This window comes from Piliocolobus tephrosceles, chromosome 20, assembly GCF_002776525.5.
Source record: "Piliocolobus tephrosceles isolate RC106 chromosome 20, ASM277652v3, whole genome shotgun sequence".
NCBI classification, from domain to species: Eukaryota; Metazoa; Chordata; class Mammalia; order Primates; family Cercopithecidae; genus Piliocolobus; species Piliocolobus tephrosceles.
This window is the reverse complement of record NC_045453.1, coordinates 31,706,356-31,729,133: the sequence shown is the minus strand read 5'-3', so window position 1 is coordinate 31,729,133 and position 22,778 is coordinate 31,706,356. Positions and strand designations below refer to the sequence as shown.

Sequence of the window (22,778 nt, the reverse complement as noted above, 5' to 3'; positions counted from 1 at the left end):
CCTTGGCCTCCCAAAGTGCTGGGATTACAGAAGTGAGTCACTGCACCTGACCGAGGTTTCTATATTTTACTGAAATTAAGTAAATTTGGGCCAGATGCTGTGGCTCACGCCTGTAATCCCAATACTTTGGGAGGCTAAGGCAGGTGGATCACGAGGTCAAGAGATCGAGACCATCCTGGCCAACATGGTGAAACCCCAGCTCTACTAAAAATACAAAATTAGCTGGGCGTGGTGGCACGTGCCTGTAGTCTCAGCTACTTGGGAGGCTGAGGCAGGAGAATCACTTGAACCCGGGAGGCAGAGGTTGCAGTGAGCCAAGATTGTACCATTGCACTCCAACCTGGCGAAAGAGCAAGACTCCATCTCAAAAACAAAAAAAAAGCGAATTTTACAGACTGTGCTAAATGAAGATGTGCATTGTAATCCCTAGAGCAATCACTGATGAAAAAACTAAAAAACAAAAAGTGAAAAAGAAAATCAATAGATAAATCCATGTAGTTCATGAAAACACATTTAACATAAAATAATGCAGTAAAGCAGACCTGAAGAGACAGGAGACAAATATAAAACAAATAGCAAAATGGCAGCATAAATCCAACCATATCTGGAATTTTATTAAATGTGAATAGACTAAATACCTCAAAAGACAGAGATAGTCATACTGGATGAAAAAGCAAGACCCCACCCATATGCTGTCTGTAATAGAAACATCATAGATTTAAAGACACAAATAGGTGGAAAGCAAATGGATGGAAAAAATTATACCTTGCAAACAGTAACCGTAAGAGAGTTGAAGTTTGTATATCAATATCAGACAAAATAGAATATAAGACTTTTTTTCCTACTTCTTCTTCTTTTTTTTTTTTTTTTTTTTTTTTTTGGAGACAGAATCTCACTCTGTTGCCCAGGCTGGAGTGTAGTTGCACAATCTCAGCTCACCACAACCTCCACCTTCCAGATTCAAGCAACTCTCCTGCCTCAGCCTCCCGAGTAGCTGGGACTACGGGTGCATGCTGCCACGCCTGGCTAATTTTTTCGTATTTTTAGTAGAGATGAGATTTCACTGGGTTGCCCAGTCTAGTCTTGAACTCCTGAGCTCAGGCAATCTGCCCTTCTCGGCCTCCCAAAGTGCTAGGATTACAGGCATGAGCCACTGTGCCCAGCCTTTCTTCTTCTTTATTATTATTATTATTATTATTATTATTATTATTATTATTATTATTATTTAGAGATGGAGTCTTGCTCTGTTGCCCAGGCTAGAATGCAGTGGCACCGTCATAGCTCACTGCAACCTTGAATTCCTGGACTTAAATGATCCTCCTGTCTCTGAATAGGTGGGACTACAGGTGCATGTCACCACACCTGGCGAAAAATCTCTACATTTTGAGAAGGTTTGCCCACTTGAAGACGAATTTGCAGCATCGCTTGGGGAACATCTGAATGAAGCTGTCCCTGAACCATGAAGCTGCTGCCAGAATGGATCGCAGAGCAAATCCCTCACCAGTGGCTGGGAGCACCGTGACTGGGCAGAACAACATCAGGTAGTTCAATTTCAAAGTTACTCCAGGGGCAGGAGGGAGGAATAGGAAAGGAGGGAAGCCAGTACAAGGGTGCTGTGCTGAGTTGGTTATGACTGTGGACCATATTCTTGCAGGACCTTTGGTGGAATCATCTAAAATATGCCTCAAAATTGCTCACTTAAGGACACAGGGGGACACGTTTACCTCCCCCTGGCTTTTTTTCCTCTATTGGTCAAGGACCGCCCTAGGAGGCATTATCTCCCCCACTCTTCCAGGCTGCCCAGATGCAAGTGTCTTGCAGATTTCTGCAATTGTCACATATCACAGTGTCCTAGGAGTCCTGGGACAGGAAAGAAAAAGTAAGAGGTACAGCAGATGCAGGAGCAGCCAAGTCTCACCTGAGCAAAGTTGGCAGCTGTAGTAGTGCCTGGAGGGAATGGTGAGTCGAGAACAGGTGAGCTGGTGACATGAGGTGTCCAATTAATCACCTTTGGAGCATATAAGGGTGCCAGACTGTTATTTTCATTTATTTATTTATTTTTTATTTTTATTTTTGTTTTTTTGAGAAGGAGTCTTGCTCTGTCGCCCAGGCTGGAGTGCAGTGGCACAATCTTGGCAACCTCTGCCTTCCAGGTTCAAGCAACTCTCCTGCCTCAGCCTCCCGAGTAGCTGGGACTATAGGCACCTGCCACCACACCTGGCTAATTTTTTTGTATTTTTAGTAGAGACGGGGTGGCTACTTTAGTAGCCAGGATGGTCTCGATTTCCTGACCTCGTGATCTACCCACCTTGGCCTCCCAAAGTGCTGGGATTATAGGCATGAGCCACCGCGCCCAGCCTATTTATTTATTTTTGAGACAGATTCTCACTCTTTCACCCAGGGTGAGTGCAGTGGTGTGATCATGGCTCACAGCATCCTTGATCTCCCAGGCTCAAGTAATCCTCATACCTCAGCACCCCCAAGTACCTAGAACTACAGCCATGTATCCGCCATGCCTAGCTAATTTTTGTATTTTTTGTAGAGATAGGGTTTTGCCATGTTGCCCAGGCTGGTCTCAAACTCCTGGATGCAAGCAATTTTCCTGCCTCAGCCTTCCAAAGTGCTGGGAATACAGGCATGAGCCCAGCCTCAAACCATCATTCTGAAACTGAGAACTAAAAGAAAAGAATCCCACCTCTCTTGTCCAAGTTATCCTATACTTTAAGGCAACCAGATAGTGGGTGAGGAAAAGTTCTCTTCTTTTTAGACAGAAGTTGGCAAACTATGGCCCATGGACCAAATCTGGTTTGCAGCCTGTTTTTGTAATGCCTACTGTCAAGAAAGATTTTCACATTTTTAAAGGGCAATAAAAAAAGAAAAAGATTCAACAGACTATATGTGGTTCATCAGGCCTAAAATATTTACTGTCTAGCCTTTTAGAGAAAAGGTGAGCCAACTCACTTTAGAAAGATTCTAGCTAATAAATTAAGAAGGAATGATAGATGGATAATGGATACTGAAGAAGAAATGGATCCCAGCAATGGTGATCAATATCTGCCAAAGCCCTCAGGCAGAAACCTGATGGGAAGCCCTAAAATCATGGCCATGTGAGACACCTGAAACCTTTCTCCAGGCTCAGGAAAAGAGACGCCAGCGGGCTCGCTGTCTCCCATCTTGATGCTGAGGGAGCACCCGCCACCTGTGAGGTAGCTCACCTGCACACCCCAGCGTGGGAAAGGAGGCCTCTAGATCTAGCTGCCAATGAGGTCAGACAGAGGATCCTGTGGAAAGACCCTGCAGGGATGCCAAACAAGGCCTGGAATGCGGGGACCTCTAGATGGCACATGGCTCAGTTTCTTGGAAAAAATAAATAAATAAATAAAAGCTACAAGGAGGAAAAAAGAGGAGGAGTTTGTAGATTGAAGGAGTCTGCAGAGACACAGCCACAAAATGCAATGAGTGAAGCTTGTTTGGATCCTGATTTGAAGCCAATTTTTCAAGTTTTTTTCTTCTTTTTATTGAGGTAAAATATACATACGTAATTTGCTGTCTTTATCTTTGTTTGTTTGTTTGTTTGTTTTTTGAGACGGAGTCTCCCTCTGTAGCCCAGGCTGGAGTGCAGTGGCATGATCTCGGCTCACTGCAAGCTCTGCCTCCCGGGTTCACACCATTCTCCTGCCTCAGCCTCCCGAGTAGCTGGCACTACAGGCGCCCGCCACCACTCCTGGCTACTTTTTTGTATTTTTAGTAGAGACAGGGTTTCACCGTGTTAGCCAGGATGGTCTCCATCTCCTGACCTCGTGATCTGCCCGCCTCGGCCTACCAAAGTGCTGGGATTACAGGCGTAAGCCACCACACCTGGCCCTCTTTGTCATTTTTTAATTTTTTTTGCTCTTATTCCTTTTTATTAACCCAAATAAAAAATGGTCAGTACCTCTTTACCATATTTAAGTGTGCAGTTCAGTGGTTATAAATATATTTATATTCTTTTTTTCCCCTTTATTCCTCCCTCCCTGCTCCCCTTCCAGCCTCTGGTAACCAACATTCTACTCTCTTTCCACGAGAGCTGTGTTTTTAGCTCCCACATATGAGTGAGAATATGTGACACGTGTCTTTCTGTGCTTATTTCACTTTACAGAACAGCCTCCAGTTCCATCTATGTTGCTGCAAGTGACAGGATCTTTTCTATTTTTTTTTTTCTCTCAATCTGCTGCCCAGGCTGGAGTGCAGTGGTGCAATCATGGCTCCTTACAGCCTTGAACGCCCAGGTTTAAGCAATCCTCCCTTCAGCCTCCAGAGTAGCCGGGACTGCAGGCACATACCATCATACCTGCCTTTTTTTTTTTTTCCAGTAGAGATGAGGTCTCCCTGTGTTGTCCAGACTGGTCTTGAACTCTTGCCCCAAGAGATCCTCCTGCCTCTGCCTCCCAAAGTGCTGGAATTACAAGTGTGAGCCGCCGCTCCTGGCTTTTTCTTAATGGCTGAATAATATTCCATTGTGTATATGTACTACTTTCTCTTTATTCATCTGTTGATGAGCACTTCAGTTGATTCCGTATCTTGGCTATCATGAATAGTGCTGCAATAAACACGGGAGCATAGATGTCGCTTTGATGTATTGATTTCCTTTCCTTTGAATATATACACAATAGTGGAATTGCTGGATCACTTGATAGTTTTATTTGTAGGTTTCTGAGGAAGTTTATACTGTCCCCCATAGGGGCTATACCAGTTGACATTCATATCAACAGTGTATGAGGAAGGGTTCCCCTTTCTCCACATCCTTACCAGCATCTGTTACTGTTTGTTTCTTTTGACACAAGCCATTTTAAGTGGGGTGAAATGATACTGCATTGTGGTTTTGATTTGCATTTGCATTTGATTAGTGATATTGAACATTTTTCATATACCTGTTAGCCACTTGTATGGCTTCTTTTGAGAAATGTCTATTCCAGTCTTTTGCCCATTTTAAAATCAGATTATTTGTGGGTTTTTTATTTTCTTTTTTTCTGTTGTTTGAGCTTCTTATATATTCTGATTATAAATCTCTTGTCAAATGGGTAGTTTGCAAATATTTCCTGCCATTCTGTGAGTTGTCTCTTCATTTGGTTGATTGTTTCCTTTGCTGTTTAGCATGATGTAATCCCATCTGTCTATTTTAATTTGCTTTTGTTGTTGGTACTTGTGAGGTCTTGCACAAAAAAATCTTTGCTTGCCCGCGGCCAATGTCTTGGAGCATTTTCCAAATGTTCTGTTTTAGTAGTTTCATAATTTCAGGTGTTACATTCAAATCTTAATCCATTTTGATTTGATTTTTGTGTATGGTGAGTGATAGGGTTTCATTTCATTCTTCTGTATATAGTTTATCCAGTTTTTCCAGCAGCATTTGTTGAAAAGACTATCCTTTCTCCATTGTATGTTCTTCGTACCTTTGTCAAAGATGAATTGGATGTGAATGTGTGGATTTATATCTGAGTTCTCTATTCTGTTCTATTGGTATATTTGTCTATTTTTATGCCAGTACCATGCTGTTTTGGTTACTATAGCTTTGTAATATATTTTGAAGTTGGTAGTGTGATGCCTCCAACTTTGTTCTTTTTGCTTAGGATTGCCTTGGCTATACTGAGTCTATTGTGGTTCTATATAAATTTTAGGATTTTTTTTCTATTTCTGTGAATGTCATTGGTATTTTTGATAGGGATTGCATTGAATCTGTAAATAGCTTTGGATAGTATTGTCATTTTAATACTATTAATTCTTTCAATCCATGAGCATAGAATACCTTTTCACTTTTTGTATGTCCTTTTCTATTTTTTTCATCAGAGTTTTATAGTTTTCCTTATTTAGACCTTTCACTTCTTTGGTTAGATTGATTCCTAGATATTTAATATTCTTTGTAGTTTTTATAAATGGGATTGCTTTCTTGATTTTTTTTAACAGATTATTCGCTATTGACATAAATAAGTGCTGCTGACTTTTGTATGTTGATTTTGTATACTGCAAATTTACCAAATTCGTTTATCAGTTCTAACATTTTTTTGGTGAAATCTTTGAGTTATTCTAGGTATAAGGTCATATTTGTGAACAAGGCTAACTTGACTTCTTCCTTTCCAATCTGGATGCCCTTTACTTCTTTCTCTTGCCCAATTGCTCTGGTCCAGTTTTTCAATTTTTAAGACAAAGAAATGTGAACACTGGTTGACTATGCTTATGGTATTAAGGAGTGTTTGCTATTCTTTTTAGCATGATATTGGCATTATGATTAAGTTTTGGTTTTTTTTTTTTTTGAGACGGAGTTTGGCTCTGTCGCCCAGGCTGGAGTGCAGTCACGCAATCTCGGCTCACTGCAAGCTCCGCCTCCCAGGTTCAAGCAACTCTTCTGCCTCAGCCTCCCAAGCAGCTGGGACTACAGGCGCCCACCACCACGCCAGGCTAATTTTTTGTATTTTTAGCAGAGACGGGGTTTCACCATGTTAGCCAAGATGATCTCGATCTCCTGACCTGATGATCCACCCGCCTCGGCCTCCCAAAGTTCTGGGATTACAGGCGTGAGCCACTGTGCCTGGCCATGATTAAGTTTTTAAAACTCCTTATGATATGTCAGAAGTATTTCAGAGGAAGTGACAGAATATTTGAGATTTGCTTTAAAATAAATAATCCAGTGGAGGGCGGTTGTACAGATGAAACATGATTGCCCGTTGGTTGATAATTGTTGAAAACCGGTGATGAGTACATCACTGGTTTAAAAGTACAATTTTTCTACTTTTGTTTTAAATATTTTGTCATATATATATTTTCCTAACAAGTCCTCATGGAGGATTTTTGAAGCTCAAATTGGAGAAAGCTGCTTTTGCCTTCATTGTAGGGCTAGTCGGACATCAATCGGAAGGGCCTCCTGCCGTGCTTCCTGGCATGATGCATATGAGGTCCCAGGCAGAGAAGATGAGGGCATTCTATAGGGAGAAGCAAAAGGGAGCAGAGAAGACAGAGGGTCAGATGGTGTCCGGAGTCCCTGGGTCCTGGGTCCAGTCCTTCCAGAGGCCACCATGACTGTGCCCTTCCTGCTGAGGGGTGCTGGTTCATTGCCTCCTACTACCCTCTTTTCTGTTTCACTGCAGGTCATTTGAATTTCAAAACTCAGGCCGGGCGCAGTGGCTCAAACTTGTAATCCCAGCTCTTTGGGAGGCTAAGACGGGCGGATCACGAGGTCAGGAGATGGAGACCATCCTGGCTAACACGGTGAAACCCCGTCTCTGCTAAAAAAAAATAAAATAAAATACAAAAAAACTAGCCGGGCAAGGTGGGGGACCCTGTAGTCCCAGCTACTCGGGAGGCTGAGGCAGGAGAATGGCATAAACCCAGGAGGCGGAGCTTGCAGTGAGCTGAGATCCGGCCACTGCACTCCAGCCTGGGCGACAGAGCCAGACTCCGTCTCAAAAAAAAAAAAAAAAATTTCAAGACTCACCATTGAAAAAGGTCCTGACCGTTAGTTACAGGGACCATCCTTTGCTCCAATCGGGTATGGCCTGGGAGTCAGGGTCACCTGGCAGAAAATAAGGCAGAAAGTAAGGCAATGTCTCTGGACGGGTGCCCTCAAGGGAGGTTTGAGCAAGGCGGCCCCTTATAGTTTCTGCACCTGGGTGTGGAGTACAGAGGCCCCTGTGGGGTGGGGGGGATCACCCAGCTCCTGCCTTCCCTGAGAACTGCCTGTCTCCCAATCCTTTCTAAAGGGACAGTGCCAGCTTCTGTGTCAGCATTCCATGCCCTGATCTCACCTGGCCATGGCAGATTGGACTGGGGTGGACCCTTACCCCAAGGCTGGGCAATTAAGTTCTCTTTCCTAGATGTTGAAACTGGGACCAGAGACCGTATGTAGTTCAGAGATGTTGGTGGCTGCGGCAGAGAGGTGGTGCAGGGCTGGAGCTGGGGAGTCAGACACTGCTGAGCTGCAGGGCTGAGGGGTTATGTGGTTCCTGAGAGACACCACGGTACACTCTTCTGACTTACTAGGTACTGATTCTTCATGAGTGACTGCATTTTTGACCATTGTTGCCACAAAGTTCCCATTCCTTTGTCCTTCCAATTAATTCTTTTTTTTGCTTGACCTAGCTTGAACGAGTGAGCAAATGTATCCTAAGATTCTAAGAAACTATTAGAATAATCTCACTTGTGTCATTTTCAGTTATTTCACTCTTTGTAATATAAGTTCAATGTCTCTTACCTTTATATTCAGCTTTATTGGTGGAAATTAATTATTAATAATTCCATACTGTGTTACATTTACCTAATCCTATTGATAAATACTGCTGAGTGGCTTGGGGGCTCCTTTAAATGAAATTTTCAATTTGTCACTTCCTTGCCAGGTTGGTAAGGAAATTTGCATTCAAGAACTAGGCTTGAATGGGCTGGGCGTGGTGGCTCACATCTGTAATCCCAGCACTTTGGGAGGCGAGGCAGGTGGATTACCTGAGGTCAGGAGTTCAAGACCAGCTTGGCCAACATGGTGAAACCCTGTCTCTACTAAAAATACAAAAATTAGCCAGACGTGGTGGCACGCATCTGTAATCTCAGCTACTTGGGAGGTTGAGGCAGGAGATCTTCTTGAACCCGGGAGGTGGAGGTTGCAGTGAGCTGAGATTGCACCATTGCACTCCAGCCTGGGCGACAGCAAAACTATCTCAAAAAAAAAAAAAAAAAAAAAAAAAAAGCCAGGCTCAGTGGCTCATGCCCGTAATCCCAGCATTTGGGAGGACGAGGCAGGCAGATCACTTGAGGTCAGGAGTTCGAGACCAGCCTTGGTCAACATGATGAAACGCTGTCTCTACTAAAAGTACAAAAAATTAGCTGGGTGTCATGTCATGCGCCTGTAATCCCAGCTACTCGGGAGGCTGAGGCAGGAGAATTGCTTGAACCTGGGAGGTGGAGGATGCAGTGAGCTGAGATCGCACCACTGCACTCCAGCCTGGGTGACAGAGTGAGACCCTGTCTCAAAAAAAACAACAACAACAACAACAGTAACCTAAGAAAATAGAGAATTTTGGCTCACGCCTGTAATGCCAGCACTTTGGGAGGCCAAGATGGGCGGATCATGAGGTCAAGAGATCAAGACCATCCTGTCTAACACGGTGAAACCCCATCTCTACTAAAAAAAATACAAAAAAATTAGCCGGGCCTGGTTGTGGGCGCCTGTAGTCCCAGCTACTTGGGAGGCTGAGGCAGGAGAATGGCGTGAACCTGGGAGGTGGAGCTTGCAGTGAGCCGAGATTGTGCCACTACACTCGAGCCTGGGTGACAGAGCGAGACTCCGTCTCAAAAAAAAAAAAAAAAGGAAATAGAGATTTATCATAAACTTCCTTTATGTGGAAACAAAGACAGGTGGGCAGGGAAAACAGCCACAGGCTGTGGAGTGCTGTCAGGACTCTCCTCATTCCACATGTGCTGCTGTCTCCCTCTCTCAGCAGACTACTGTCCCATACATTTCACTTTACATAGCAGAAAGTATCAACAGTGCCTGTATTCAGCCCCACCATTCAATAAGTTATTCAGGTGAAGACTGAAAGCCAGTAGCACAGTGGCTCGCACCTATCGTCTTAGGTACTTGAGAGGCGGAGGCAGAGGTGGGAGGATCACTTGAGTCTAGGAGCTCGAGGTTGCAGGGAGCTATGATTGGGCCACTGCACTCTGGCCTGGGCGGTGGAGCAAGACCTTGTCTCTAACAAACAAACAAACACCCATGCAATATTCTAGCTTCGCGTGCAATATCATGAGTTAGAGACTCTGATAACCTAACCTAGATGAGGGGTCTATTCCTGGATCTATTCCTGGATCAAGAATATCATGAGTTAGAGACTCTGATAACCTAACCTAGATGAGGGGTCTATTCCTGGATCAAGAAAATGTGGCCTTGGGGCAAGAGAGGGCTACTGAAGACACGAAATGGTTACCAGGGGCCCACCATTGTTACAGCGCTCTGATTGACAAGCTTCAGTGCCATGGATTGTGTCTCTCGGCAAAGCACATTGTAGCCACAGCCCTGCAGCTCAGCCGTGTCTGACTCCCCAGCTACATCCCTGCACCACCTCTCTGCTGCAGCCACCAACATTTCTGAACTACAGTCTCTGGTCCCAGTTTCAATACCTGGGAAAGAGAACGTAATTGCCCAGGCTTAGGGCAGGTATCCGCCCCAGTCCAATCTGCCATGGCCAGGTGAGACTGAGGCATGGAACGCAGACACCGTTCCTTCAACTGGGGGAACAGGCAGTTCTCAGGGAAGGCAGAAGCTGGGGTGGTCCCTCCCCAGGGGCTCCCTGTGCTCAGCACCCAGGTGCAGAAACCGTCAGGGGCCACCTTGCCCAAACATCCCTTCAGTATCTTGCAGTGACCCATCCAGAAATACTGCCTTGCTTTCTCTGACCCAGCTTCCAGGCCACACCTGACTGGAGCAAAGGAGGGTCCCTGTAATGGTCAGGGCCTTATGACTTTGAGTGAAAAAGAACAAAAGGGCAGGTGGGAGGAAATGAACCAGTTCCTCTAAGCAGGACAGACAGAGTCACGGTGGCCTCTGGAAGGACTGCACCTAGGGACTCGGGACGCTGTGCATACACACACATACATATGTAAGCATATATACATCAGCATATATAGAAGCATACATATAACCAAGTAAGTTGTTGGTATTATTATTTTGAAGAAAGTGCTATCTTTTAAATCCACTAAGAATAAGAAAAATAGAAATTGTGATTTTACATTGACTGATTTCTTCTCTGACGCTCTTCTTCTCCCTATGCAGATCCAAGATTCTGACTATATCAATTTATTTTTCTCTAAAGAACTTCTTTTAACATTTTCTGCATGACAGGTCTACTGGCAACAAATTTCCTCAATTTGTGTTTGTCTGAGAAACTCTTCATTTCTCCTTGACTTTTGAAGACAGTTTCACAGGGTACAGAATTCTACGTTGGAGAGTTTTTTCTCTCAACATTTTAAATATTTCATTCCACTCTCTTCTTGCTTGCATGGTTTCTGAGAAGCTGGATGTAATTATTTGTAAGATTTATGAAGCAAAATTTTTTTCCTTTGACTTCTTTCAGATTTTTTCTTTATCTTTGATTTTCTGTAGTTTGAAAATGGTATGTCTAGGTGTGGGTCTTTTGTTGTTTTGTTTTGTTTTTTGCATGTATCCTATTTGGTGTTCTCTGAGTTTCTTGGGTCTGTGGTTTGGATCATGAATTTGTAGAAATTCTCAGTCATTATTGTTCCAGTATTTCTTCTGTTCCTTTCTTTCCTCCTTCTTCTGGAATTACACTATGCATCTGTTACCCCTTTGTAGTTGCCCCATTGTTCTTGGATATTTTGCTCTATTTTTTTTAAGTCTTTTTTTCTATTTGCTTTTCATTTTTGGAGGTTGATTGGTTTGTTTTTGAGATGGAGTTTCGCTCTTGTTGCCCAGGCTGGAGTGCAATGGCACATTCTCGGCTCACTGCAACCTCCACTTTCCAGGTTCAAGCGATTCTCCTGCCTCAGCCTCTCGAGTGACTGGGATTACAGGCACCCGCCACCATGCCCAACTAATTTTGTATTTTTAGTAGAGATAGGATTTCACCATGTTGGTCAGGCTGATCTTGAACTCCTGACCTCAAACAATCCACCCACCTCGGCCTCCCAAAATGCTGGGATTACAGGAGTGAGCCACCACACCCGGCCTCATTTTTGGAGGCTTTTATTGAGATATCCTCAGGCTCAAAGATTCTTTCCTCAGTTGTGTCCAGTCTACTAATAAGACCATCAGAGGGATTCCTTTTTTCTATTACAGTGTTTTTGATCTCTAGCATTTCTTTTTGATTCTTTCATAGAATTTCTAACTCTCTGCTTACATTGTTTATCTGTCCTTGCATGAAGTATACTGTGTCCATTGGTGCCCTTAGCACATTACTCATGGTTCTTTTGGATTTCTGTTCTGATCACCCAGTATCCTTACCACATATGAGTCTGGTTTCAATGCTCACTCTGTGTCTTCAAACCATGTGTTTTTTTATTTGTTTGTTTTGTTTTGTTTTTTTGCCTTTTAGTATATCTTGTAATTTTTTCTTGATTGCTGGACATGATGTACTAGATAAATGGAACTGTTGTAAATAGGCCTTTAGTAATGTGTTGGTAAGGTGTAGGGAGAGGAGAAGAATTCTGTAGTCCTATGACTAGGTTTCAGTCTCTCAATGAGCCTGTATTCTGAGACTGTGAGTTTCACAAGTGCTTCTAAGTGCCCCTCTCCTCTTAGGTGGGAAAGGACAGCCAGACTGGGCTGGAATTGGGGATTTCCCTTCTCCCATGTGGAAGGCTGGGGCCACCTAGGTTTTGAGGGGTTTTTTTGCCTGGGTCAGTTAGTTTCTGATAAAAGCCCAGCTGGTTAGGCTCTGGTTAGTTTCTCCTGTTGACAGACCTTGTTAAAGAGAACAGAATGCCCTGGTATATTTCAAAATGGTTCCTTTTCCTGTCCCTCTGCCCGGAGCATGAGGGGATTTTTCTCTGACATTCCCTGTGAGGACCCAATAGCGCTCCTGGAGGTCAAACACAGAAGTGGCAGTGGAGGGGGGCGCCCTGATGACTGGGTCACCCTGGCGTTTTTTCTCTTAGACTTGTTCGCATGGAGCCCCCAGCAATTCCTGACTGTTTGGCCTCTTTCCTTGCTTTTCTTTCTGTAGCGGACACTGTGGTGCTCCAACCAGATTCTCTGAGAACCCCTGACCAACTTGGCACATGCATGTCTCAGCTTCTGAGGTCTCTGCTTCTAATGGCTTTCACTTGTGACTATCTTCAGTCCATCTTGGGTTACTGATGCCACCTCCCAAGAACTCCCCAAGGGCAGAGACGCTGGAAAGTTTCTGTGTCCTTGGGGTAGAGTTCTTAGCCAATAACTGACACGTGCAGGAGTATGAAAACCAACCTCAATGTAGGACCAACTCTGAAGTGTAATTTATGCTCTAGAGATACATAGAGGATCATGATGAAATGGGATTTTGCAAGATATGACACCTCGCTTCACTAATCAACTTCTCCTGGGAGTAAATAATTATTTGCATGTGAATTGTCGTCTCAGGGTTTGCTTTAGGAAGAACCTGACCTAAAACAGGCACACTTGCACAGCACAGTGCATACGTATTCATTCAGGCTCTTTGAGCTATAAGAAGTAGAAAACTGGCCAGGCGTGGTGGCCCACGCCTATAATGCCAGCACTTTGGGAGGCCAAGGCGGGTGGATTATGAGGTCAGGAGTTCAAGACCGGTCTGGTCAACATAGTGAAACCTCGTCTCTACTAAAAATACAAAAAATTAGCCGGGTGTGGTGGTGTGCGCCTGTAAGCCCAGCTACTGGGGAGGCTGAGGCAGGCGAATCACATGAACCCAGGAGGGCAGAGGTGGCAGTGAGCCAACATGGCGCCATTACACTCCAGCCCAGGTGACAGAGTGAGACTCCATCTCCAAAACAAACAAACAAAAAAAGTAGAAAACCAAATATTGGCTAATGTATCTGGGAAGTATGTTGGCTGACCCAGCTTCATGCATGCATAGGTCCAGAAACTCAAACAAGAAATTAGGAACCTGCCTCATCCTATACGTATTACTTCAGTTTCTTGCTCTTAGCTGGCATCCTCTTCTCTAATGGCAGGCGGACTTTGTCTACACACCAGGGAAGATGGCTTCAGGCAGTCCACATACTCCCATGTCTGTGACACAAAGGTAAGGCTGATTATTCTCTAACTCCAGCATCTTGGTAAGGAAGGAATTTGATTGTGGCAGCAAGGGTCAGATGTTCTCTCTGAACCAATATATCTGGCCATGGGGGAAGTTTTTAGGGTTACTTGTGGGTTGCTGTCCAGAATCCATTTCCCCTCCTTCTATAGCCTCTCATTTCCTTTAGAAACTCACTCCCCCTTGTCAGTGTATCCCATCAACAGGAATGGAGTGACTGGTCCAGGATGGGTGTGCAGCCCAATCGGGGCCTGACAGGAGAATTACGCTGGGGCCTCCTGAAAAGGGGAAGTTTCCTTTTTCTTCTGTGAGAGCCAACAGGGCACTCTCTTTCCTGGGGAAGAGTGCCATAGGGTTGTTACCTTGGTAAACTGGAACAGTCTTTTTTTTTTTTTTCTTTTCAGACAGGGTCTTGCTCTGTCACCCAGGCTGGATTGCAGTGGCTCACTGCACCCTCAGCCTCCCCAGCAGCTGGGACCACAAGTGTGCACCACCACACCAGGTAATTTTTTTTTTTTTTTTTTTTTTTTAGAGATAGGGCCTTGCCTTGTTGCTCAGGCTGTTCTTGAACTCCTGAGCTCAAGCAATTCACCCGCCTCAGCCTCCCAGAGTGCTGGGATTACAGGTGTGAACCACTGCACCTGGTGAACTGTACCTTTTGCCAAACTGAAAGGGGATTTTAGAACTGCTGGGGGTACATTACATGGAGCCGGAAGGTGATATCAATACTGCAGAAAAAGAGGGGAGAGCGACAGGGAGGGGAGGAGCAGAGCAGGAGAGGAGAGGAGGCAAGTGAGGTGGGCAGGTTCTTGATGATGTTATTAAATTGCCGTATCAAACTTGCCTGAAGTCTACTTCTGGACATTTTTGATTTTGAGCTAATTTTGTTTAATTTTTTATTGTGGGAAATTTCAAACGTGTAGAAAATTAGTAACAATAATAAAGCTTCAATAATTATCAATTCAGCTAATCTATGCCATCTACGTTTGATTTAGTACTTACTAACCCTCCCTACATAATTATTTTGAAGCAAATTTCTATCAAAGGTCTTCATCTTAAAATGTGTCAAGTATTTCAAACACATACCATGAGATATTACATATAATATATATTAACCATGGTACATATTATATCAACTATGATATTATGATACCTAAGAGAATAATTTCTTTTTGTTTTCTGAGATGGAGTCTCACTCTGTCACCCAGGTTGAAGTGCAGTGGCACGATCTCAGTTTGCTGCAACCTCCACCTTCTGGGTTCAAGCAATTCTCGTGCCTTAGCCTCCCGAGTAGCTGGGATTACAGGTGCCCACCACCACGCCCAGCTAATTTTTGTATTTTTTTTTTTTTTTTTTTTTTTTTGAGATGGAGTCTCGCTCTGTCGCCCAGGCTGGAGTGCAGTGGCGCTATCTTGGCTCACTGCAAGCTCCGCCTCCCGGGTTCACGCCATTCTCCTGCCTCAGCCTCCCGAGTAGCTGGGACTACAGGTGCCTGCTACCATGCCCGGCTAATTTTTTGTATTTTTAGTAGAGACGGGGTTTCACCAAGTTAGCCAGGATGGTCTCGATCTCCTGACCTTGTGATCCGCCCACCTCGGCCTCCCAAAGTGCTGGGATTACAGGCGTGAGCCACCGCGCCCGGCCAATTTTTGTATTTTTAGTAGAGATGGGGTTCTATCAAGTTGGCCAGGCAGGTCTTGAACTCCTGACCTCAAGTGATTCTCCCACCTCAGTCTCCCAAAGTACAGAGATTACAAGCGTGAGTCACTGCACCTGGCCAAGAATAATTTCTTAATATCATCAAATATCAAATCAGTGCTACATTTCCCATGTTTCTTCAATGTTTATGTCCTTTGGATTGGTAATTTCCATTGATCTTTCTTCTGCCATCTCAAATATGTTTTTGAGCTCATCTAGTAAAATTTTAATTTCATTTATTATACTTCAGAGCTCTAGAATGTCCCCCCAAATAGCTTCCATTTCTCTATTGTGATGTTTATATCAGCTTATTCATTTATACCATATTTTCCTTTAATTATTTGAACATCTTTCTGTCTTCTTGGAAGCCTTTATCTGCTAAATCCAACACCTGAGTTCAATCAGATTCAGTTTTTATTGACTGTCTTGTTTTCTGGGTATTTTTTGGTTGTTGTTCTGTTTTGTTTTGGGGGTTTTGAGGGTGCATGTTTGATAATTTTGGGTTGAAAATTGGACATTGCAAATAATACAATATGAACTCCGGATTTTGTTGTGTTTTTCTGAGGGTCATTGTCTTGTTCTAATAGGCATTAACTTGCCTGGATCCAAACTACCAAGTTTTTTTTCCCCTGTAGTGTTCAGCACCTGATACCTCTGTCCTGTTCAAGTTTCTCACTGCTGTTTTTTCAGCCTGGGCCGTGGGGGTCTCCCTTGTCCCTGCTTAACTTGGTAATCAGCCAAGATGAAACTCAGCATCTCTGTGGCTTCTTGTTTGTGCAGGTTCCTGCCCAATTTCCAGCTGCTCTGAGGGCTTTCGGGTCTGTCTTAAGATAATTGCGTGCCTGTAAGACTTTAGTGCTTGTTCACTTGGTCTGTGTATGGTTGGGGAATGGACTCAGAAGGAACAAGAAACAGAAAGCAAACTCACAGATCTCACCTCCTGCATAGCTTATCCTTCAGGAGATTTCTCCTTGGTCTCTGCCTCCTTTTTCACCAGGACCCTGAGGTTTCCCTTGTGTGGCTTATTTTCCAGTCAGGGAATCGGGCAAAGTTTACATTCAGAATTTGTCTCGCTCCTTCTGTGAGTCTTTCAATAGCAGTATTTCCTGTTAAAATTCCCAGCTGCGGGCTGGGTACGGTGGCTCATGCCTGTAATCCCAGCACTTCAGGAGGCCAAGGCGGGTGGATCTCCTGAGGTCAGGAGTTCGAGACCAGCCTGACCAATATGGTAAAAAACTTGTCTCTACTAAAAATACAAAAATTAGCCAGGCATAGTGGCATGCACCTGTAATCCCAGCTACTTGCGAGACTGAAACAGGAGAATTGCTTGAACCCCGGAGACGGAGGTTGCGGTGAGCCAGGATCATGCCGTACTCCGGCCTGGGAGACAGCAAGATTCAGTCTCAAAAAAATAGTAATAATTAAATAATTTTTAAAAATCCCAGCTGCTTTTCTCTGCTTGAACTCTGATTGATAATTCCTTGAAACACCAAGGCTGTGGTTTCACCACAGATTTCCACAGCTAGTAGCTGTGGGGATTGGGGAATAAGCTCAGGTCAGAAAGCTACAAAATACATAATTTTTGCCACTTCCAGTTGTGTTTTATATGAAACTCTCCTCCAGTTTCTCCTTGGTTTTGGACATTTTCAGTGTCTTTAAATAGTGGGGGTTTTTTGATGTTGTTTTGTCCAGTTTTTACTTTTGTTACATATGTGAGGGTTTGCTCCTCTGTCCTGGCCTCATTCACTGGTTTTAGCATGCATCAATATGTCTTCCCTCAATTAATTATTACAAGGGCCATAAGATAATTTTCTAATTTCATCATATCTTCTATATGTCGTCATTGGCTTTCTATTGTCAGGAAGATCTCCCTTCTCCCTTGTCTATTTATACCAGTGGGGAGTTATTATTATTATTATTATTGTTATTATTGAAACGGAGTCTTGCTCTGTTGCCCAGGCTGGAGTACAGTGGTGCAATCTCAGCTCACTGCAACCTAGGCCTCCCAGGTTCAATCAATTCTCCTGCTTCAGCCTCCCAATTAGCTGGGACTACAGGCGCACACCACCACACCTGGCTAAATTTTTTATTTTTAGTAGAGATGGGGTTTCACCATGTTTGCCAGGGTGATCTTGAACTCCTGACCTCAGGTGATCCACCCGCCTTGGCCTCCCAAAGTGCTGGGATTACAAGCGTGAGCCACTGTGCCCAGCCTCATATTATTATTTTTATAATTATCCATTTTTTTATATTGAAATTATCCCAAGTGGGAAGACTTTGAAGCCAGTTTCTGTGTCATCTAAATGTCTCCATCTTCTTTGGAACTTCCTTACTTTCTGGTACAAGAAAGTGCTCCAGGCTCCCTGAACCAGCACTCTGGTATAATCATAAAAGCAGGAACATTGTTGTTTATTATCATTATCGAATCTTGCATATGCTGTAGGAGCCCTGATTCGTTTGGGGGCGAACAGCATTTAGAAACTAAGATATGACCACTAGGCCTGCTCATTGATATGGAGCTCTTTCAGTATCTGAACTCACACACATGTAATTAGAAAAGAAATATATATACACACTACAGTCATGTTCCACATGACATTTTGGTCATGGGTGGGCTGCATAGATGACAATCCATAAGATTATAATGGAGCTAAAAAATTCCTTTTGCCTAGTGACCTCGTGGCTGTCAAAGAGTTGTAGCATAAGGCTTTCCTCATGTATTTGTGGTGATGCTGGCATAAACAAACCTACTGTACCATCATTCATATCAAACTATAGCATATACAATATATAATAATCATAATGAAAAGCAATGTTGCTGGTTTATGCATTTACTATACTATGCTTTTTTAAAGTTTTATTTATTTATTTATTTGAGACGGAGTTTGGCTCTTGTTGTTGAGGCTGGAGTGCAGTGGCATCATCTCACCTCACTGCAACCTCTGCCTTCCGGGTTCGAGCAATTCTCCTGCCTCAGCCTCCTGAGTAGCTGGGATTACAGGTGCCCACCACCATGCTCAGCTACTTTTGTGTGTGTGTATGTGTATGTGTGTGTATTTTTAGTAGAGATGAGGTTTCACCAAGTTGGCCAGGCTGGTCTCAAACTCCTGACTTCAGGTGATCCACCCACCTCAGCCTCCCAAAGTGCTGGGATTACTGGCATGAGCCACCATACTGGCCTATACTATATTTTTTATCATTATTTTAGAGCATACTCCTTCTATTGATTAAAAAAAGCAACGTTAACTGCAAAACAGCCCCAGGCAGTTTCTTCTAAAGACATTCGGGAAGAAGGTATTGTTATCATAGGAGATGCCAGGTCCTTACCTGTTACTGACCCTAAAGACCTTCCAGTGAGACAAGACATGGAGGTGGAAGATAGTGACTTTCATGATTCTGACCCTGTGTAGACCTAGACTAATGTGTATGTTTGTGTCTTAGTTTTTACTTTATTTTTAAGTGTGTCTTGGTTTTTAAAAAAAAGTTTAAGAAGTTAAACAAAATTTAAAAGAGAAGAACGCTTATAGAATAAAGATGTAAAGAAAGATATATTTTGTATGGCTGTACAACGTGTTTGTGTTTTAAGCTAAGTGTTATTACAAAAGAGTCAAAAAGTTAAGCAAAAGTCCCGGCACGGTGACTCATGCCTGTAATCTCAACACTTTGTGAAGCCGAGGAGGGCGGACCACCTGAGGTCAGGAGTTCAAGACCAGCCTGGGCAACATGGTGAAGCCCCATCTTTACTAAAAATATGAAAAATTATCCAGGCGTGGTGGTGGGCACCTGTAATCCCAGCTACTCAGGAGGCTGAGGCAGGAGAATTGCTCGAACCTGAGAGGCAGAGGTTGCAGTGAGCCAAGATCACACCACTGCACCTTAGCCTAGATGACAAAGCAAGACTCTATCTCAAAAAAAAAAAAAAAAAGTTAAAAAATTTTTAAAGTTTATAAAGCAAAAATGTTACAGTATGCTAAGGTTAATTTATTACTGAAGAAAGATGTTATAAAATGAATGTAGTGTAGCCTATGTGTACAGTGTTGATAAAGTCTACACCTTCACATTCACTCACCACCCTCTCACTGACTCAGCCAGAGCAACCTACAGTCCTGCAAACTCCATTCATGCTAAGTACCCTACACAGGGGTACTATTTTTTATAATCATTTATACTATATTTTTACTGTATCTTTTCTATGTTTAGATACACAGATACTTACCATTGTGCCCACAATGTTCATTACAGTAACACGCCCTACAGGTTTGCAGCCTAGGTATGTAGTAGGCTATAGCATCTAAGGTTGCGTAAGTACACTCTAGGATGTTTGCACAATGATGAAATTGCCTAATGACACATTTCTCAGTATACATCCCCATCGTTAAGCACCACATGACTGTCTATAAAATAATGTATAGACGTATACACGTACATGCAAACATGCATATGTATTGTGTTTGTGTTAACTCCCATGGTGTGTTTTAACATGTTCCTTTGTCCCTTGTATTTCCGGGAAATTGGTATGTTGATCTAGAAACTCAGTCAGATTCAGGCTTTTTGTTTCTTTTTAAGACAGGATCTCGCTCTGTCGCCCAGGCTGGAGTGCAGTGGCACGACCATAGCTCACTGTAACCTCCATCTTTTGGGCTCACGTGATCTTCCCACCTCACCCTCCCACTGAGTAGCTGGAACTAAAGGCACATACCACCATGCCTGGCTAATAGATTTAATTTTTTAAGGCTAAACTATTTCCTGTGTAGTGTTGTGTGGTTCCACTAGGAGTTGTGTAACATCTTTTTTTGAGACGGAGTCTCACTCTGTCACCCCGGCTGGAGTGCAGTGGCCGGATCTCAGCTCACTGCAAGCTCCGCCTCCTGGGTTCACGCCATTCTCCTGTCTCAGCCTCCCGGGTAGCTGGGACTACAGGCGCCGCTACCTCGCCCGGCTAGTTTTTTGTAGTTTTTAGTAGAGACGGGGTTTCACTGTGTTAGCCAGGATGGTCTCGATCTCCTGACCTCGTGATCCGCCCGTCTCGGCCTCCCAAAGTGCTGGGATTACAGGCTTGAGCCACCGCGCCCGGCTTTTTTTTTTTTTTTTTAAGACAGATTTTGGTCTGTTGCTCAGGCTGAAGTGTAGTGGCATGACCTCGGTTTGCTGCAACCTCTGCCTCCCGTGTTCAAGCAATTCTCCTGCCTCAACCTCCTGAGTAGCTGAGATGACAGGCATGCACCATCATACCTGGCTAATTTTTGTATTTTCAGTAGGGATGGGGTTTTGCCATGTTGCCCAGGCTGGTCTCGAACTCCTGAGCTCAAGTGATCTGCACACCTAAGCCTCCCAAAGTGCTGGGATTATAGGCATGAGCCAACATGCCTGACCCCTTAACATCTAATTTTCTGTCTTTTCTCCTTTTTTTGATGTTAGCAGCCATTGATAATGATTGTCTAGATCTAGTGATTCATTAGGGGTTTCTGGCAGATTCAAGATGGCCACTCTGAATCTGACACTCTCTCTTCTGGAGGTGAGGACTGTGTCCTCCTGTGTGAGTTTGAGTCTGCTGTGACCAGTAGAATGTGGTAGAAGAGATGCTGGGTCAGGATCTGGGCCCAGGCTTTGAGATACCTGTGGCTTCTTCTTCCTGTTACTGGAATAGTCATCCCTGGGGCCTCAGGCCATCATGTAAGACTCTAACTACTATGCTGGTGAGACGGCAGGGGTAGAAAGACCTAATATTATGTGAAGAGGCAGAGGGCCATTTGAGCCTAGCCATCCACCTGTCCCGGCTAAGATGCCAGGTATATGAGCAAAGCCTCTTGTACTCCCCAGACGAGACCAACTGTTAGTCAAATACCACTGAGTGACCTCAGTCAGTGTCCAGCGGGGCAAAAGAATTGTCCATCTGAGCTTTGCCCTAATTCAGGAGCCACAAACTTGTGAAATAGAATAAAACAGTTATCGCTTTGAGCCATTCCGTTTTGGGAGGGGGTAGTTTGCTACGTAGCAGGAGATAACCAGAATATACTTTCCCTTATGTTCTTATTGTTTACTTTCTTCTTCATTTATTAACTGGAATAATTCTATAAAGGCATGTTATCCTCATCAACGATTTGGTTGCTCTGAGCTTCCTTTATTTTATTTTTTAAAATTGAGGTATAATTCGTATACAGAAAAATTCAACTTTTTAGGGTTACAGTTCTATGAGTTTTGACAAATGAATACAGTCATGTAAGCTCCACCAAGATTGCAATATAGAACATTTCCATCACCTGAAAAAATTTCTTCATGCTGCTCTGTAGTTAACTGATTTCCCTGTCCCCCAGGTTTTGGCAAACATTGATCCTGTCTCTGTCCCTGGAATTTTGCCTTTTCTAGTCCTATGAATGAAATTTTATGGTATGTAGAATTTTTAATCTGGCTTCATTCACTCAACATCATACATGTTGAGTATATCAGAAGTTTATTTCTAGTTATCGTTGAGTATAATTTCACCATACGGATGTATCATAGTTTGTTTATTCATTCACCAGTTGAAGGACATTTAGGTTGTTTCTAGTTTTTTGTAATTACGAATAAACCTACCATAAACACTGATGTGTAAACATAAGCTTTCATTCCTCTTGAATTGAATTTCATTCCTCTTGAATATCTAGAATTGGGTTTTTTGGGTCATATGGAAAATACAGGTTTAACTTTATAGGAACTGCCAAAATGTTTGTTGGTTAAAACAATTTTTTAAAAATAGAGACAGGGTCTCACTATGTTGTACTGTGTTGTCCAGGCTGGTCTTGAACTCCTGGACTCAAGTGATCCTCCTGCCTCAGCGCCCCAGAGTGCTAGGACTATACTGGTGTGAGCCACTGCACTGGCCCCAAAATGTTTTTTCAAGTGGATGTATCATTGTGCATCCCCACCAGCAGCAAATGAGAGTTCCAGATGCCCTGCATCCTTGTCACACCTTTGGTATCGCCAGGTTTTTCTCGATGTTTTTGTTTTTTAGTTTTGTCTTTGCAATAGCTGTATCACACTGTGGCTGTAATTTGCGATTCCCTAATGACTAATGCCATTGAGCATCTTTCTTTATTTTCTTTTCTTTTTTTGTACAGAGTAACAAGACTGAGCCATGGAGCATCATTTTGTGTGCATATTTGCTGTTTTTTTTTTTTTTTTAATTCAAATGTTTGTTCAAACATTTTGCCCATTTTTCTATTGAGTTCTTTGCTTGTTTTCATTTTTTTATTTTATTTCAATAGTTTTTGGGGAACAGGTGGTTTTTGGTTATATGGATAAGTTCTTTAGTGGTGATTTCTAAGATTTTGGTGTACCCATCACCCGGGCAGTATA

General features: G+C 43.3%; 1 long non-coding RNA gene across 1 annotated transcript in view; it reads left to right on the top strand.

Moving 5' to 3' along the window:
- The first annotated feature begins 1,348 nt into the window (after positions 1 to 1,348).
- LOC111555667 overlaps positions 1,349 to 22,778 on the top strand; it is a 31,436-nt gene continuing 10,006 nt past the window's right edge. Inside the window, exons 1-2 of the long non-coding RNA XR_002735593.1 lie at positions 1,349 to 1,541; positions 13,663 to 13,733. This is a non-coding gene — a long non-coding RNA (uncharacterized LOC111555667). The remainder of the gene's footprint in view (positions 1,542 to 13,662; positions 13,734 to 22,778) is intronic.